This window comes from Episyrphus balteatus, chromosome 1 (assembly GCF_945859705.1).
Source record: "Episyrphus balteatus chromosome 1, idEpiBalt1.1, whole genome shotgun sequence".
Lineage (NCBI taxonomy): Eukaryota > Metazoa > Arthropoda > Insecta > Diptera > Syrphidae > Episyrphus > Episyrphus balteatus.
In genome coordinates this window covers 121,841,196-121,849,333 of record NC_079134.1, presented here as the reverse complement: position 1 = coordinate 121,849,333, position 8,138 = coordinate 121,841,196, and positions in this window count along the sequence as shown.

The window sequence follows — 8,138 nt, the reverse complement described above, 5'->3', positions numbered from 1 at the left end:
CTGAACAAAATATTATACTTTCTACATTATTGTTGTTTTTGTTTTGTTATTGCAGAAAACTATCCGATCCGAAACGATTACACTTTGTTACAAAATGAAAAAAAAAAAAAATGTAAATTACCTACTTTCGAAGTGACCTACCAGAGGTTGTAGGTGTGAATGAGTACATCATATTTTGGCACTTGACATTTTTCCTAGAACCTCAAAATTTTAAGTTATCGTCAAAAAATCGTTTTTCAATGTTTTCAGGCTTTCACAATTTTTTACTAAGTCATTCTTTGGTCAATTTGAGATGTTTTTACAGGTTTACAGACAGGGGCGGACTGGCCCACCGGGCATTCTGGATTTTTCCCGGTAGGCCGTCGGGCAAGAAAACATTTTAAAAGCACTTGAAATTCAATTTTTAAATTCACTCACGTCATGCTTCAAGTCGGTTTCTGGCCTTTTTAGTCAGTATAAATCTATTGTGCCCCTTATGGATCTTTCGAGACCTATAGAATTATGCTTGTGAGCCCCCTATGTATGTTTCGAGGCCCACAGAATTATGTTTGCGGCATTTAAGTCAACGTAAGCCTCCTGTGGATCTTAATGGGCCTACCGAATTCTGTTTGTGGCCCCCCTATGGATTTTCAAAGGGCCCCATATGGATATTTCGAGGCCCACTGAATCATGTTTATGGCGTTTAAGTCAATGAAGGCCTCCTATGGATCTTTAGGGGCCTACCGAATTCTGTTTGTGGGCCCCCTATGGATTTTCAGGGGGCCCCATATGGATCTTTCGAAGCCCACAGAATCATGTTTATATCTTTTAAGTCAACGAAGGCCTCCTATGGATCTTTAGGGGCCTACCGAATTCTGTTTCTGGGCCCTTTATGGATTTTCAGGGGGCCCCATATGGATCTTTCGAAGCCCACAGAATCATGTTTATGGCGTTTAAGTCAATGAAGGCCTCCTATGGATCTTTAGGGGCCTACCGAATTCTGTTTGTGGGCCCCCTATGGATTTTCAGGGGGCCCCATATGGATCTTTCGAGGCCCACAGAATCATGTTTATAGAAGGCCTCCTATGGATCTTTAGGGGCCTACCTAATTCTGTTTGTGGGCCTCCTATGAATCCTTGGAGGCCTACCGAATTCTGTTTGGGGGCCCTATATGAATCTTTCGAGGCAAAAAACAACAAAAACTTTATCTGTATAGATTTTTGAAAAATCCAGATAATTATCCAGATTTTACTTTCTCTCGATAAAAACAGTGGTGCCAAGGTACTTTATTTGTTGTGTTAAGCCTGAACTATCAAAACACAAAGTCAAAAAAGTACAAAAAAGTAAACACGATGTTTTTTCTTCTTCCCCCTAGTAGCTTGTTTGTATATCTCTCTTTCATTTTAAAAAAGCTTGAACAAGACCAAGCTTTCGATTTTCACAATGTTTTAAAAACAAATACATACACTGAAACAATATTTCATACCCTTTCCGTAAGGTAGCTCTTCGATCACATAGTTCCTCTCATTTTCCGAAAAAAAAAAGCTCTTTTGACAAACAATTGAAATTTCAAATACATTCGATTCCCTATAAATCATACTGTATCACTAACGATTCTCGAGCTACTTGTATTGTTTCAACCGTCCTTTGCTTCAACAGTACCTAATCTCCCCTAATTAGAGATTTAGGTGACAAAATTTTGAAATAAAAGTAACAAATTGAGTTTTTAAAAAATATTGAACTCTTAATTGATTTGCAGCAAAAAATATTTTGATTTATTAATTATTTCTTATTATTAAGAAATGTTTTAGTGAAAGAATTGTAAAAAACAAAAATCTATTATGAGCGGAGGGAGCAAAATACAGTTGCAAAGTCGGGACTTTTCGAAATTACGCAAAAACTGCATTAAATCGAAAACCGTAAGAATTTGAGATTAACAAGTTACCAAATTCTGAGAGTCCTAAAGTCAGCCTATCAGCATATTTCGTTTGATCCATTACTTTTGGGACACCCTTTGTATACAAAATATTTAACAAATTTTTAGCAAACACGAGTTGTGGTATAATTACGGTGAGTCACCGTCGGTGACCATATTTCTTTGAGCAAAATCCGGGACAAAAAACATTATAAAATCGTAATAGAATGCATAGATAAAGTTGCTTAGAATATCAAAGCTTTTTATGTACCTGATAACTCACAAAAATATTTTTAATTTAATTTTATAAGAATTTTAATATCAATTTAAAAAATGATATAAAATTTAATTAATTTGTCGAAGTACCTAATTTACCGGTTCAGTAAAAGGTACTGTTAGTAACTATTAAAAATATTATTTTTTTTTTTTTGTAACATGTAATTAAAAGTTTTGAAATTTTAAAGGGTTTATTATTCAAAAAACTTTTTCTTGTGAAGCTTTAACATGACAAACAAAAGCACTGGATAAATTCACGAAAACTTTTAAAAATAAATGCTTTTATTTGAAAAAATAAATGATTTTTAGCATTTACATTTTCCAAACTTGGTCAATTAATTAAAAGTAGGTACAATTAATAAAAAGGACTATCACCGACTAATTTCTATAAGTCAGTTAATGTGGTTGCAGTCCTCGTAAAATGCCACATGTTCCAAAAAAATAGATAAAACGTCCTTAACAAATATTCCTGACAGACCAACCCCTTATATTTTAGAAAAAGAAGGTGCAATAAAGACGTTAAAAAATATTTCTAATATTTTTTATTTATATTAAGAACATACATACATTTTGAAAAAAAAGAGCTTGTTTCTAATTATTTTTCGACCACTGTATATAAAAAAACAATTTCTGCATATCAACTTTTATTTTTAAATATTTCGAGTAAGTAAATAATTATGTAAGTATTTTGTGGCCCTTTTCCTAAAAGTCCCGGAAGGCCCTTTGACTCCCAGTCCGCCCCTGTTTACAGAGGAGTATTTGTTCTTTTTTTATTATATCACTTTGTAACATTAAAAATATACGCGAGCGGAGACATAGCCGTAGCTAGGATTTCATTTCGGGGGGGGGGGGGGGTTAGCTGAGACCAAACAAAATTTTTTTTAGAAATCACAATACTTTGTATCAACTATATGTAACTGCAGTCGATTCTAAATCCCGCTAAATCAAATAGTCATTGGAACTGTGTAGAAGCGAAAAATTTGCCAATATCCTTTTTAAGTATTTTTAGGAGAGGAATTCGTAGTTAAAAGTTTAAAAAAGCCCTGCTTACGGTAAACGTAATTTAAAAATGGCCGAATATTCAGCGGCATCTCTAGTTTTGTAGGTACAAAGAGTGATAAGTTGGTTGATATAAATTGCGAGCGTTAGCGAGCAAGAAAATTTTTTTTAAGAAACAAATTTTAACCAATCTAAGGCTTTATAAAAAAAATTATTTCGTACAATTAAAAAATTGAAAAATGTACTTTTTCTTGCACTGAAATTTTGTAGCAGAAAATTGACAGGTACATTCTATCTATTGAGTTCTAAATGAAATTAGCAATACTTAAAAACCAAAATTTTAAATAATCCAAGTTGTTTGACATGAGCTAATTACACTGGTCAACAAGGTTTTTGTTACAGAAACCAGGGTATACTTTTCTATAGGCTGAGCTCGAATCCGAAGTCAGAAAAATTCTATCACATCACGTTTTGGAGATATTCCCGTTAGAAAATTGAAAATGCCGATTTTTACCAGTTTTCAAAGTTATTTTTTAGCGTTTACTTATTTTTTTTTAAATTAAATTTGTAACAGTTTCTAAAAGAATTGTGTCAAAATTTGAAAGCGATTGGTACAGAACTTTTCGATATTTGCTATTAAAAGCAAATAAATATGAGATGCCCCAAGCACTTTGATTTCAAGTTATGATTTCTCGAGGAAGAAAATAGATATTTAAAAGATTTAAACGGATTTAGAGAGACAAAACTTAATTCTTTTAGAAACTGTTACAAATTCAATTTTAAAAAAAATAAGTAAACGCTAAAAAATAACCCTGAAAACTGGTAAAAAGCGGCATTTTCGATTTTCTAACGGGAATATCTCAAAAACTTGATGTGATCGAATTTTTCTGACTTCGGTTTCGAGCTCAGCACACAAAAAACCTATAGAAGAGTATACCCTGGTTTCTGTAACAAAAAAGAAGTTTAATTTTGTTGACCATTGTTATACTTCACTTTAAAATTTAACAATAAACTGAAATTGTTTAATACCTATATATAATTTGAAACAAAATAATAACGAAATGTTGTAAATACAGTGCTTTGCAAAAGTATAATCGCACCATATAAAAATGCTATTTATATAAAACCGAGTATTGCAGCGACACCCTACTATTTTTTTTATTAAAGGGGATCAAAAAACAAGAATATTGAGAAGAACAAAATGTCCCGTTACTTTCTCTTATAATTTTTAGAAATAAAAACAAGTTTTTCTTCCATTGCAAAAGTATAATTGCATTTTTTTTATTTTGAGTATGGCCAACAAGGTTTTTGTTACAGAAACCAAGATATACTTTTCTAAAGGTTTTTTTATGTGCTGAGCTCAAATCCGAACTCAGAAAAATTCTATCACATCGCGTTTTTGAGATATTCCCGTTAGAAAATCGAAAATCCCGCTTTTTACCAGTTTTCGAGGTTATTTCCTGGCGTTGGTAGGTACTACAGTCTCTGAAAAAATCGATACATTTATTTTCGCTTACATACTGGATTTAAGGTTAACATAGAACAAAAGTGGGTAATAAGCAACATAAGATATCTCGGACAGTAGAAAAGATGTCTGAAAGATTTAAATAGATTTAAGGGTAATATGTCAAAAACGAGATGTGATCGAATAAGTTCGTCTTTGGATTCGAGTTCGGCCACCGAAACCCTTTGAAAAAGCATAGTTTAGTCTCGGCACCAAAAACCCTGCATAAGTACTTGTGGTATTTAAAGGGTTCTTAAAAGAGCATTTTAAGGTGTTAACATAGTGCTTAAGGAAATGGTCAAAGAGATAAAAACTCTTTGTGATGGACCAAACAATTTTTGTTTTTCCTTTATACAAACTTCATTGACAGCTTCTGCAACGATGCAAAATTGGTAGTGATTTTAAGGGAGATTTTCATATAGGTAATCAAATCACTAAAATACAAAAACAAATCATTTAGTGCTGCACATATTAGACTTGTATATGTTTATAATATAGGTATCTTTTGATTTTATGAACAAAAATTTCGGGGGGGGGGGGGTTAAACACCCAACCCCCCCCCCCCCCCTAAATACGGCTATGAGCGGAGACCTATCACGTTTTGTAGAGCTAGTCACACTGATTACGAAACGATATTTAAAAAGTCCCTAACACCCCCGAAATCTGGAGTTAGGGGAAAAAACGGTTTTTTTTTACCTTCACCCATTGAAAAATTCTAGCTTTGTCAAATTTTCACCAATTTTGGATTTTTTTTTATAGTTTCTGATAAAAGATTATTATACATAGGTACCTTTTCAACAATGTATAAAACATGTGATTCGGTTATACCACCTAGAATTTATAAACTGCCAAAGTTCAAAAATTCCATTTTTTTCGTCATTTGCCCAACTTCAACATCAATTTAAAGTATATGTTTTCAAAACAACATGCTGTTTTAAAAATTAACTCTTAAATAATATTTATTTCCAAATGAAAAGAGGTATTTTTTATGAAAATCAGTTCAAAATTTTTAGATTTCAACCCAGATACAGAAATTCGAACGTTTAAGCACCGAACAAAAATGTTATTTCGGCACGTAGTACGATAACTTGGGCGCCAGGATTTGATAACGGTTTTTGTAGAGGAGTTCAATACAATCATTTTTTACTATGTGAGGGGTTCTATCTCCCCCCTTTAGGAGGGAGGGGCAATTTTCTAAAAAAAATTATTAAAAAACAACGGCAACACTTACAGTTATAAATAATACAATTTCCTCAAGTCAGAATTGTACATTTCAGGTAAGTAATAGAATGCCAAAATGAAAATTTTGAGAAAAAAAAATCTCTATCGGCATTTGTTCCGAGGGTGAACCCTTATTTAACTGCACAGGAACAGCTGTATTAAATCCCCATAAATTGTAAATAGGCGTTACAAGTTATTCAAGATCACTTCTAGTTGTTTAAATATTAGAACTTCATAAAACTACACCAACAACAACCGACGGCAAAATACGCTTTCGAAAGCGTTCAAGAAAAAAAGCTCTTTATTTCATTCATATTTATTGAATCTAACAATAGAGCTTTGCACAATCCACTCTGCAATTACATTCCTAAATGTCTATAAACTCACCGATAGACGCATGTGGATCCACTGTATAATCGCTCTGTAACCCACGTAAGAAAGAAAATAATTTTGTTCACTGGGGTGTATGCGTACTTTTTTTTTAAACGAAAATTGGATGAGTAAAAGATTTTAAACGATTACCAGGTACTATTTCGAAAATTTGGATACAAAACAAATGCAGTAGTTTCGTTCAACCCCCAATTAAATTCTAGTTTAACATGAAATTTCGGTAACCCTGAGCCCGAGTATTTTTTAAGTTTTACATAGTATGGTAGTATTATTAAAAAAAAACCAATCTTGTTCAATTAAGTGTTTCATTTATTATAACAGTTAATATTAAAAAAAATTACGGGAAAGGCTTCTTTTCTTACAGAAAAGAGAAGAGTTGTGCCATCATGTAGTAGGTAAATAAATTACGCTCTTAAGACAGTGGTATCAATAATAAAATATACATAATGCCCATTCCATTTTAACTTTTAGGTCATTTTGACGCAATTTATTATCCAGTTTATCTCGTTAAAGATTTCCGATTTCCGGAAGAACACCTCGAAACATGATACGTATGTAATAGGAGAATTTTCTGTTTCCGACTAATATCCCGCTAAAGTCGAATATCTGGCAGTTATCAGAAACAGCTCCGATTATGGTAATTTCCTTCGCCATATTTTTTTCATATTTGTAAAAATTAAAATCCTTTGGTAGGGGGATATTATTTACACTGCCTAAACAATATACAGTGGGTAAAAAAGCATTGGCAATTTTATTTATTTTAGATTTTATTCGTTTGTAACGTTTTTTTTTCAAAAATGTAATTTTATCTTAACTGAACAAAACCACACCTTCTGATTGTATTTGGGTTTTTTTTTCGATTATAAGGTTAATAAGGGAATAAAAAAACAGTAAAATGTACCTCAAAAAAGTATTGGCAAAAACCATTGCCCACAAACAAATTGAAAGAAAGGGGGTGGGTGGGCGAAAAAAGTGGGGTGGGTGTCAAATATCGTGGTTTTGTTCGATTTCTGTCAAAAATAGACCTATCGAAAAAAGTTAAATGCAAAAGTTTTATATAGTATAAATGTCTAAAACTTTTACTCAAACCATTTTTTATATAACCTCAAAAATATTGAAAAATATTTTTAAAAAATACGATTTTTTCATTTTTTATTTTTATCTTTTACAAAAATGGTTGGATTTTAACAAAACTTGGTTTAAAATTTATTTAAAATGTTTTTTTTTATTTAAAATGTTTTTTGAGCAAAAAGTTAATTTTTGGATTTTTGACGAATTTAATTTGAAAAAATAGCCTATTTTTCAATCAAAAATGTTACCGAAAATTTTTTGATTTCTGAAAAGTTTGGAAATAAGTTATTTATATTAAAACCTTTTATTTAAGATTGTGTGGAAAAACTATACTTTTGTTTAAGAAAATATTGAGAAAAATTGAAAAAAAGATCGATTTTTCCGTAAATGACAATAATATTGACGATAAAAATATTTTCCATGGAAACCAAATTATACTTTTCAAATGGCCTTTGACCTTTTTAATTTGAATCAAGCATATCCTATTTTTTCAAATTAAATTTGTCAAAAATCCAAAAATTAACTTTTTGCTCAAAAAACATTTTAAATAGATAGAAAATATAACAAAGTAATTTAACACCAAGTTTTGTTAATTAAAATCCAACCGTTTTTGTAAAAGATAAAAATAAAAAATAAAAAAATCGTATTTTTTAAAAATTGTTTTCAATATTTTTGAGGTAATATAAAAAAATGGTTTGAGTAAAAGTTGTAGACATTTATACTATCTACAACTTTTGCATTGAACTTTTTTCGATAGGAGTTAATGCTATTCATTTCGGAAGT